Source organism: Sardina pilchardus, chromosome 1 (genome assembly GCF_963854185.1).
Source record: "Sardina pilchardus chromosome 1, fSarPil1.1, whole genome shotgun sequence".
Taxonomy (NCBI): domain Eukaryota; kingdom Metazoa; phylum Chordata; class Actinopteri; order Clupeiformes; family Clupeidae; genus Sardina; species Sardina pilchardus.
In genome coordinates, this window is record NC_084994.1 from 3,198,653 (window position 1) to 3,211,152 (window position 12,500).

At 42.3% G+C, this 12,500-nt stretch overlaps 1 pseudogene; it reads right to left on the bottom strand.

Moving 5' to 3' along the window:
- The window catches only part of LOC134075956 (NACHT, LRR and PYD domains-containing protein 12-like), a 44,453-nt pseudogene that overhangs the window by 11,193 nt on the left and 20,760 nt on the right, over positions 1 to 12,500 (bottom strand).

Below are 12,500 nucleotides of genomic sequence, written 5' to 3' on the forward strand. Positions count from 1 at the left end.
AGCCGTTCCCCTGTTGCTGAGAGTTTTCCTGTCACCAGGAGGATGGTCACATGCTTTTACTGCAACAAGCCTGGTCATAAAGTGACTGAGTGTCTTGCCCTTGGTAGGAAGGGGAAAGAAACCAAGTCTATAGGTCTGGTGACTTCTTTCATGCCTGGGCAGGCCGAGAGTTCTGAGTTGATTCACACTGGATATTCTGCTTTCATCTCTGAGGGGGTTGTGTCTTTGCCTAATCAGAAGCATAGTGCTACTGTCCGTATCCTTCGAGACACAGGGGCTACCCAGTCTCTTCTGCTGGACAGTGTACTACCCTTGTCTGACCATACAGCCACTGGAGCGCACGTCTGGGTTCAAGGTTTTGATGCCTCTGCTCCCGTACCGCTCCATCAGGTACATTTAACATCAAAGCTGGTTACTGGTAAGGCTGTGGTTGGTGTGCGGCCTTCACTTCCTGTGCCAGGGGTTGGGCTCATTCTTGGAAATGACTTGGCAGGTGGTATGGTATGGGGAAACAATGAAAAGGTGTTGCCACCTGTGTGTGTGCCTGCAGTGTCATTGACTCAAAGCACTGGGCATTCGTCAGTGACACTGGTTCCCAGTAAGGCAAGAACGTCCCCAGATGTTGTTAGCTTGACTGACTTCTCTGCTACCTCTGAGACTGAGGAAAAGAGCTCATCAGCTCCATCTGTAGGGCAGGTGAGGAACATGTCAGCCGTCACTGAGGCTGTTGGTGATGCTAATGCGGAGAGTAAGCTCTCTGTTGGGAAGTCGTTGGTGAAGAGTGAGAGTACTGCTATGACCAGGGGTGGTCTTGGGGTTTATTTATCCTCACTTATACTTATCGTTGTAAGTGCCCTTCTTTACATCTTCGTAGCGCATGGTGTTTGGTTTGGGTTGGCGCCACCCGTTCAACACATGTGTCCGGTGGGTATTGGTAATGCCATGGTGCAGACTGACTGCTGTTTACTGCCACCTATGGGTGGGAGTTCTGGTTTTGCTCCACGTCTGATTCAGACAAGGTTACCTATAAGTTACTGGCCTGATTTTTATGGTTAGTGCTGTCTGACAGTTTTCAATGGTTATTGGTGTAATGTCTCCCGTTTGAATTAATTTAGACATCTTGGCTAGGTCACTATGTGAGATGGTGTTCCTTTTCTAGAATATTGGTTTGGTTTTTTTTCCCCTTATTTAGTGTTTCGTGAACCCCAGTGGTTTCTTTTGTCCCGTCTTCTTCATCCCCAGGTACCAGGATGTAGGAAGATGTTGTGAGACCACAGGAGGTCTTTATTTTCTTGTTTGTGTATATGGAGGTTTCCTTACAGCAAACCTCTTTTAGGGAGGGAGGTGTTACGACCCCCTTGTGCCCCCTCTGGTCTCTTCCTGTCAGTGCACGGGCAGGTGGAGCCCATTGTAGGTTGATTGTTTAATTCCATACACCTGCTATGCCATCAAGGGCGTGGTCATATAAAGGGTCATTCTCTCTTCTCCCGTTAGGCACTTTTTTCTTTCTTCTTGCAGGCTACTTTGCTTCTTGCACCCTTCTGCTCTCTCTCCTCTTGTTTCCTATTCTTAATTCTCATTCTTTATCTATTTGCCTTTAGCTTCTCACATAGCTACTGACACAATCTTTACATCCAGACACGCACGTCATCACTCCCATACCTTTTCCCCTAGACATTTTGCTTTACTTAAATAAATTATTATTTGATTCAAAACTGTTGTTGCGTCCCTCTTTATGTTGCGGTCTCAGAACGAGCTGGCCGTAACAGTGTGTATGTGTGTATGTGTATGTGTATGTGTATGTGTATGTGTATGTGTATGTGTGTGTAAACTAATAACACATTACTAAAATACTAATAAACTACAGAACTGCTCCAATGCTCTAAATAAATGTTCAGGCACCAACTGAGCTTGGCCTCTGGCCTCACGCCTAACTGCAAATCACAGCCATGGTGATATCTGCTACCCACGCCACTCTCACTGCTGCCATATTGCAAATCACAGCCATGGTGATATCTGCTACCCACACCACTCTCACAGCTGCCATATTGCAAATCACAGCCATGGTGATATCTGCTACCCACACCACTCTCACTGCTGCCATATTGCAAATCACAGCCATGGTGATATCTACTACCCACGCCACTCTCACTGCTGCCATATTGCAAATCACAGCCATGGTGATATCTGCTACCCACACCACTCTCACTGCTGCCATATTGCAAATCACAGCCATGGTGATATCTGCTACTGACGCCACTCTCACTGCTGCCATATTGCAAATCACAGCCATGGTGATATCTGCTACCCACACCACTCTCACTGGTGCCATAATTGCAAATCACAGCCATGCTGATATCTGCTACCCACACCACTCTCACTGCTGCCATATTGCAAATCACAGCCATGCTGATATCTGCTACCGACGCCACTCTCACTGCTGCCATATTGCAAATCACAGCCATGCTGATATCTGCTACCCACACCACTCTCACTGGTGCCATATTGCTTAATCCACAAACAAATCTTGAAACTCCCAAATCGGCTCAAAAGTTTGGCTACACAAATGCAATTATATAAGCAATACGCTACAGCATGTTCAATGCTGACCAGTTGGTGTTATATTGTCATGGTTCATCTCCCTAAGATGATAATAAAATGGATACCCAGTTACCCACCTTAATGTGTGTATTTTGCAGTTAAAACTGGACAGTCCTTTAGAGAGAAGCTGAACTCCAGAATCTCCCAGATCATTGTGATTCAAGTCCAGCTGTAGCAGTGAGTTTGGTGATTGTAGAAATGAAGTAACAATCTCACAGGACTTATCAGTGAGTTTACAGTCAGCAAATCTGCAACAACATTTGACAGGATTATGACAGAAGAACTCTACATATTACGCACGGTTACTTTGAATCAAATTGACTACATTTAGTGAAATGCACATAAAATGATATCAGTGTAAACAGTGTAGTTGATGCTGCATTTAGATTGGCTGATTACTGATTGATTCATGATTCATTTGTTACCTGTAGTGAGAACTTCTGCAGTAACAGTAACAGGTCACATACTGTAGTCTACTTGTTAATGTACAGTATGTTCTAACAATACAATAGGAAAATGCATTTTTTTTATTCAAAAGCAGTTGTCTGCCAATCAAATGTTGTTTTCTGTGTGGAGATTACACAGTACTGGTTAAGATACTGAAAGCATGAATGCAATTTCATGAATCCTCTCTTGCGTGAACGTAAGAATAAATCAATAAATCAATTAAGTAATCAATCAATCGCGTTGCAAATAAAGGCGTTTGTCTAGCGTTAGAAGCTCATTTGAAACTGAAATTGCCGCGGCTCACTTAAGAAAATGACAGCTCCGAGGAGACGCCGCTATAGTTTGAGGAAGTAGGCCTACTAACACTAATAAAGAAAGATGATCATCATTACCTTATCTGTTACCATTGCTGACTCTTCCTGAAATGTAGATGTAATGTGTTTCCAAATCTAATCTAATCTATTTTATGCGGAAAGTTGCTGCAACACGATAAAAACCAATGGATAAAACGGGCACCTCCAGATTGCAAAAGACGCACCGGCCAAGGCATGCGTGCGAATGTTTTTATTGGTTTATTAAGTAGCCTACAAGCAGGCGAGTTATTACAAATTGAGTGTGAGGGATAATTTGTTAACTTCACGCAAAAAAGACCTTGGAATGAGATGGCTAGCTGTAGTAGCGTTTAGTCCACTGTCTATAATAATAGCCTAATTTAGAGATCGTTTTTTTTTTTTTTTAACCGACTAGCGACAACTTTGATCGGCTAACGTGGATACGGTCAACCATCGGTCAAACAGTCACCGGTTAACATCCCTAGTATGTGTATGTGTATGTGTATGTGCATGTGTATGTCTATGTGTATATGTGTGTTAGGGGTTATAGGTCAAGGGCACTTCAGCCTTGAATGTGACGTGGGAGAGCAGTTCCCCACATTTTTTGTGGGGGATCGTGGATCGGTGAACGGGGAACCCTACGGTTACAAGCTGGAAACCCAAACCAGTAGGCCACGGCTGGCCCCCTCTATAATGAGACTAGTCTATCTATCTATCTATCTACGTATCTATTTATCTATCTATCTATCTATCTAAATACGATATTTCACATCAAACGAGACTAATAGAAAACATGTGTTTAGTAACCTGCTTAATTTCATGTGAATGTTTTTGTCCGAAAAAAAAATGTACTTGTTGTGTACAGATCTTAAGACAAAGATAAAACACAAACCAAACCACAATCTGCTATGCTAGTCATAATAATAATCCTTTACAAAGACATGTCTGACTAACACCAACCTTAAGGTCTGCAGTTTGCAGTGGGGACTAGACAGTCCCTTAGAGAGAAGATGGACTCCCGAATCTCCCAGGTCATTGTGACTCAGGTCCAGCTCTATCAGGGAGTTTGGTGACCGTAGAACAGCAGCCACAATTCCACAGGACTTCTCTGAGAGTTTGCATTCAGCAAGTCTGCATAACAACATGAGAAAGGATAAAATATTGCCCAATTGCCCTCTCACACAAACACACTCACCACCCACACCCCCCTGATACCCGCACAAGACCTCTAGAGCACATGTACTTGGGCAAAATTGCAAAACACTCAGTCACGCACCTACACACCTGAAAGGTTTGTAATGTTATAAGAGGACAGAATTGTATACGCAATTTATAAATATATGTGGCACTTTATGGCACACCATCAACCACAATCCTGCTATTATGCTTAATTTCATGTGAACATGTTGTGCGAAAAAACCAACCACAATCCTGTAGTGAAGATGGAATTTCTCAATTAAAAAAAAAAAAAAAACTCAAAAAAGAGAAAAAGTGTCCACCAGGCACATTTGCAAAAGCTCATTCAAATAAAACAGTGTCATAAAACAGTGAAGTGCATCATCACACAAGACTATTTCACCTTTAGGCATCTTTAAAGGTTTTATACCGTCAGCCTAGATTGGTAGTAGACTAGTCTGGGTGAACCGGTCAGGGCAGGTCAGTCTGAAAAAGATCCCATTGACGCCTGTTTCCAAAACTTTCCATTTTATGACTTTCAGGGACGTAAGCAGCAATGAAGCTAAACTAATATTAGTGTATTCAAATCTACCAAAATCATTTCAGAAGTGCAGCAAGCACATCTTGTTGGCACATCTTGTTCTTGTAGTCTGCTAACAGGTTCGTCTAAGTTCACACCAGGTGGTAGTAGACTAGCAGTGTTTCCCACATAATTTGATTCTATTTGTGGTGGTAGTGTGTTTGTATAACGTATATGATGCTAACTGGATTTAATTGCAAATTAGCCAGTCGTCAACAACAGTCAACAACAACAATCCTTGCTGGATTTTGTTTAATGTATTCTTTAAACGTGCATGCATGTTTGTTGAGGAACAGAGAGGCTGAAAGGTGCATAGCTCTACAATGAAAGGAGTTAATCTAGTTTAAGTAGTACATAAAATCATTGTGTGGTGGTCAGTGTTGATATTGTGGTGGGCCGCCACAAATAAGTCAATGTATGGGAAACACTGACTAGTGACTTCAACATTATATTTAGTCACTATAATTAGCACAGTCTCTCCATCTGAAACTTACCGTGCCTTTCTGCAGCACCTCACAGCTGGGAGCAGTCTCCTGCGTCCCTCATCTGATGTGTTGTATTTCTTCAGCTCAATCTCATCCAGCACGTCCTCAGACATCAGAAGCATGTGGGCCAGTGCTGAACAGTGGGCAGGAGAAAGCTCCTGGGTGATGTTCTTTGGTGAAGACAAGTATGTCTGAATTTCTTTGTGCATGGAATCATCATTCATTTCAAATAAGCAGTGGAAAAGATTGATGCATCGTTCAGGAGAGAGACCTTCTCTGTTGAGCTCCTTCATGTACTGACATATTTCCTTGATACTATTTGAGCTGTTGTGTGTGTTGCTCAGTAGACCTCGCAGAAGTTTGTGATTTCTCTCCACAGAAATGCCCATAAGGAAGCGAAGGAAGAGATCCAGGTGTCCGTTCTGGCTCTCCAAAGCCTTATCAACTGCACTCTTAAGTAAAACATGCAAGTTTTCTTTTAACCCTAGTGCTGATTGAAGAGAAGATAAAAATGATGGATTGAGTTCATCTCTGTCCTTTTCACTGAGGAAGCATTTCAATGAATCAAAGTTCTTAGCCAAATACGAGTGAAACACAAACACAGCTGCCAGAAACTCCTGGACACTCAGATGCACAAAGCAGTAGACCTTCTTCTTTTGAGATTCCACATTTTCTGTCTTGAAGATCTCAGTGCACATGCCAGAGTACACTGAAGCTTCACTGACATCAATACCACACTCTCTCAGGTCTTCCTCATAAAACATGAGGTTGCCATTCTCTAGATTCTTGAAAGCCAGTTCTGCCAGCTTCAGTAAAATGATCCTCTGAGATTCCAGAAGTTTCTTTGTATCTTTTCCAGATCCACTCTGATACTTCTGATCCTTTCGTGTGGTTTGGATGAGCAAGAAGTGTATGAACATTTCAGTCAGTGTTTTGGGAATGTCTTTGATGTTATTTTCCAGCATCTGCTGAAGTACAGTAGCGGCAATCCAACAAAAGACTGGAATGTGGCACATAATATGGAGACTCCTGGGTGTCTGAATGTGTGAGATGATTCTGCTGGCCTGACTCTGATCACTGATTCTCTTCCTGAAGTATTCTTCCTTCTGTGGGTCATTGAATCCTCGTACTTCTGTTACCTGGTCAATGTACTTATCAGGAATCTGACTGGCTGCAGCTGGTCGTGAGGTTATCCAGATGAGTGCAGATGGAAGTAGAGTTCCCTGAATGAGGCTCGTCATCACAACATCCACTGATGAGGTTTGTTTCACATCAGACAACTTACTGATCTGTTCCAGATCCAGAGTCAACCGACTCTCATCCAAACCATCAAAGATGAACAAAACCTGACAGTCTTTATATCCTTCAGCATCATTCAGCTTCTTAAGCTCAGGGTGGAAGTCAAGCAGGAGCCTGTGAAGACTGTACTGATCACCTCTGACTAAATTAAGCTCACGGAAAGAAAGGGGAAACATAAAATCTACATCCTGATTGGCTACCCCATCTGTCCAATCAAGAATGAACTTTTGCACTGAGACAGTTTTTCCAATTCCAGCAACACCTTTGGTCATCACAGTTCTGATGTGCTTCTCCTGTCCAAGTAAGGGCTTGAAGATGTCGTTGCAGTTGATTGATGTGTCTTCTGTGGATTGAGATCTGGACGCTGACTCTACCTGCCAAACCTCATGTTCCTTATTCACCCCTTCACTCTCTCCTCCTGTGATGTAGAGCTCTGTGTAGATCTTATTGAGGAGTATCTCAGCTCCTGGTTTGATGATGCCTTCAGAGATGTTCTCAAACCTCCTCTTCAGACTGGCTTTGTGATTTTCCATAACTCTCCTCAGGTCCTCATCTGTTTACAAATGACAAAACATCATTAACATCATTAATCATCCTAAAAGTAAATGATAAAAATGATTCATATACATTAACTCACTACAAATAGGCCTACATCCACAAGCACTATTAAAAAAAAAAAAAAAAAATAGTATTATTTGTTTTTGTTCACAGGGCTTCAAATACATTTTAATGCTTCACAGGGGGGAATAATACAGGAGGGGGAGGGGGAATTTACTTATTTATATATATATCTTACAAACTCTTTACAAACTCACTACTGTTATACTCATGAACTCACTACAAATATGAATACAAACATATTTTACTAACTCACTACTGTAATGTGAGGGGGCAATATATTCACTACTGTAATGTGAGGGGGCAATATATTTTACTACTGTAATGTGAGGGGGCAATATATTTCACTACTGTAATGTGAGGGGGCAATATGTTCACTACTGTAATGTGAGGGGGCAATATATTCACTACTGTAATGTGAGGGGGCAATATATTTTACTACTGTAATGTGAGGGGGCAATATATTTCACTACTGTAATGTGAGGGGGCAATATATTCACTACTGTAATGTGAGGGGGCAATATATTTACTACTGTAATGTGAGGGGGCAATATATTCACTACTGCAATGTGAGGGGGCAATATATTTACTACTGTAATGTGAGGGGGCAATATATTCACTACTGTAATGTGAGGGGGCAATATATTTTACTAACTCACTACTGCAATTTGAGGGGGCAATATATTTTACTAACTCACTACTGTAATGTGAGGGGGCAATATATTTTACTACTGTAATGTGAGGGGCAATATATTCACTACTGTAATGTGAGGGGGCAATATATTTTACTACTGTAATGTGAGGGGGCAATATATTTTACTAACTCACTACTGTAATGTGAGGGGGCAATATATTCACTACTGTAATGTGAGGGGGGAATATATTCACTACTGTAATGTGAGGGGGCAATATATTCACTACTGTAATGTGAGGGGGCAATATATTCGCTACTGTAATGTGAGGGGGCAATATGTTCACTACTGTAATGTGAGGGGGCAATATATTTTACTACTGTAATGTGAGGGGGCAATATATTTTACTAACTCACTACTGTAATGTGAGGGGGCAATATATTCACTACTGTAATGTGAGGGGCAATATATTCACTACTGTAATGTGAGGGGGCAATATATTTTACTAACTCACTACTGCAATGTGAGGGGGCAATATATTTTACTACTGTAATGTGAGGGGGCAATATATTGACTACTGTAATGTGAGGGGGCAATATATTTTACTAACTCACTACTGTAATGTGAGGGGGCAATATATTCACTACTGTAATGTGAGGGGCAATATATTCACTACTGTAATGTGAGGGGGCAATATATTTTACTAACTCACTACTGCAATGTGAGGGGGCAATATATTTTACTACTGTAATGTGAGGGGGCAATATATTGACTACTGTAATGTGAGGGGGCAATATATTTTACTACTGTAATGTGAGGGGGCAATATATTTTACTACTGTAATGTGAGGGGGCAATATATTTTATTAACTCACTACTGTAATGTGAGGGGGCAATATATTTTACTAACTCACTACTGTAATGTGAGGGGGCAATATATTCGCTACTGTAATGTGAGGGGGCAATATATTCACTACTGTAATGTGAGGGGGCAATATATTCGCTACTGTAATGTGAGGGGGCAATATGTTCACTACTGTAATGTGAGGGGGCAATATATTCGCTACTGTAATGTGAGGGGGCAATATGTTCACTACTGTAATGTGAGGGGGCAATATATTCACTACTGTAATGTGAGGGGGCAATATATTCACTACTGTAATGTGAGGGGGCAATATATTTATTACTGTAATGTGAGGGGGCAATATATTCACTACTGTAATGTGAGGGGGCAATATATTCACTACTGTAATGTGAGGGGGCAATATATTTTACTACTGTAATGTGAGGGGGCAATATATTTTACTAACTCACTACTGTAATGTGAGGGGGCAATATATTCACTACTGTAATGTGAGGGGGCAATATATTTTACTAACTCATTACTGTATTGTGAGGGGGCAATATATTCACTACTGTAATGTGAGGGGGCAATATATTTACTACTGTAATGTGAGGGGGCAATATATTTTACTAACTCACTACTGTAATGTGAGGGGGCAATATATTTTACTAACTCATTACTGTATTGTGAGGGGGCAATATATTCACTACTGTAATGTGAGGGGGCAATATATTCACTGCTGTATTGTGAGGGGGCAATATATTTGACTACTGTAATGTGAGGGGGCAATATATTGTACTAACTCACTACTGTAATGTGAGGGGGCAATATATTCACTACTGTCACAGGTGGGGTAGGAATGATGAAATAGGAAGATGGACACACACTTACACACTCTATTACATGGTCACAGGTGGGGTAGGAATGATGGAATAGGAAGATGGACACACACACACTTACACACTCTATTACTGCCCCCTACTGGAAGCCCTAACCAGTAGAGCACCACTGCCCCCTACTGGAAGCCCTAACCAGTAGAGCACAACTGCCCCAAAAGGATACCAGCTGGAAGCCCTAACCAGTAGAGCACCACTGCCCCCTACTGGAAGCCCTAACCAGTAGAGCACCACTGCCCCCTACTGGAAGCCCTAACCAGTAGAGCACCACTGCCCCCTACTGGAAGCCCTAACCAGTAGAGCACCACTGCCCCCTACTGGAAGCCCTAACCAGTAGAGCACCACTGCCCCCTACTGGAAGCCCTAACCAGTAGAGCACCACTGCCCCCTACTGGAAGCCCTAACCAGTAGAGCACCACTGCCCCCTACTGGAAGCCCTAACCAGTAGCCCACCACTGCCCCAAAAGGGTACCAGCTGGAAGCCCTAACCAGTAGCCCACCACTGCCCCAAAAGGGTACCAGCTGGAAGCCCTAACCAGTAGAGCACGACTGCCCCAAAAGGGTACCAGCTGCAGTTCTGATAGTGATTTTCAAACCCAGGCTGCTGACCTGGAACAACGTTTTCAACAGAGACAATATAAACATGAATGGATTACACAAGCACATACTCGCTTTGATAATGTGACTCAAACTGATTGTCTTAGCAACACCAGATCCAGAACATCTGAGTCTAGAGTAAATTGTATTGTCCAATACTCACCTCTTGGCAGAGATTTTGAATCCATCATTAAAAGACATTGGCACATCATTGACTCTGATCCAGCACTCAAATGTTTTACCACACCACCGCGCATTGTGTACAAGAGAGCACCCAATCTCAAAAACATGTTGGTGAGAGCTCATCTCCCACCACTGACTTCTCCACATTTCTTACAGTCTATTCCGGTTGGGAATTACAGATGTGGCAATTGCCCTCAATGCAATTTCACACAAAAAACGACTACATTCAACCACCCACGTACAGGAAAATCTTATGATATCAAGAGTGTGATCACCTGCAATACTAAGAATGTCATTTATTTGCTTAAGTGCCCGTGTGGCTTGGGCTATGTTGGAAAAACCACCAGATCACTGAAGACCAGAATCTCAGAACACAGATCTAATATTCGCCACCATGACACAAAAAGCCCAGTAGCGGTGCATTTCACACAAGCCTGCCATAATGTATCCACTCTTAGATATTGTGGCATTGAATTGGTAAAACAGCCCATCCGTGGAGGAGATGTTAATTGTCTGCTACTCAAAAGGGAAGCATTTTGGATTTATACCCTGGATACTTTAGCTCCAAAAGGGTTGAACGAAGACTTTGACTTAAGGCCTTTTTTGTGATATAACTGCACATTTTGTAAATGTTGTAAATATTGTGGTAATGTGGTGCTGACTTGACATTTAATGTCATGTTTCCATTGTACTTTGTTTATTGTAGTGGATTGACTGGTGTTGCACATTTTTGTGACATTTTTGTGGCATTCTTGTCCAAATTGTTTCTTTTCTTTTCTGTCTCTGATTCATGTTTACCTTTTTCCTTAATTTTCATTTCTGTTTTTTTCACTTAGTATCACTTCTTTTTTAGTGGTAGAGGCACCTCTAACTTCTCTTAGACTATTTTAAATGTCTTAGACTGTTTTGATATTGCAGACTTTTTTACATAATTGATTGCTACATAATTGATCACATGTCTAGTGATGATGTATATATGGAGGTGTGTCTCCCCACATGTTTCATGTCTGATGAAGGGCTAGGGGCCCGAAACGTTACGTCGTGGTGACTATTAAATAACACTGAGGAGCATTATCTGGTGTGCGGACTTCCTGTTCTTTTTAACTTTTGCTCATCTGTCCAGCACCCAGTGTTTTATCTTTTTGGATGTGCGTGCGGTACTCTTTTTGCTTGTATACCAGCTGGAAGCCCTAACCAGAAGAGCACCACTGCCCCCTACTGGAAGCCCTAACCAGAAGAGCACCACTGCCCCCTACTGGAAGCCCTAACCAGTAGAGCACCACTGCCCCCTACTGGAAGCCCCAAAAGGCTGCAGCATCTCCCCGTCCCCCGGTGTCCAACGTGACAGGCGGGGATACTCACCACTAACGAGGACGTTCTGTTCTGTTAGCTATGAGATCACATTAGCAATAGGGAGGGGAATGAATCTCATCGCCACCTAGTGGTTGAGTTCCTAGAGTCATCTCATCGCCACCTAGTGGTTGAGTTCCTAGAGTCGTCTCATCGCCACCTAGTGGTTGAGTTTAGAGGAGTGGATGAGTAATCTCATCGCCACCTAGTGGTCGAGTTCTTAGAGTTTAGAGGAGGGGATGGGATTTTTTTTTTAAGAAAAAATATACAAAAGTATTGAGTCACCTGCCTTGACTCACATATGCACTTCAGTCACATCCCATTCTTAATCCATAGGGTTTATGATGACGTTCGTCCACCCTTTGCAGTTATAACAGCTTCAACTCTTCTGGGAGGGCTGTCCACAAGATTTAGGAGTGTGTTTATGGGGACTTTTGCCCATTGTTCCAGAGGTACATTTG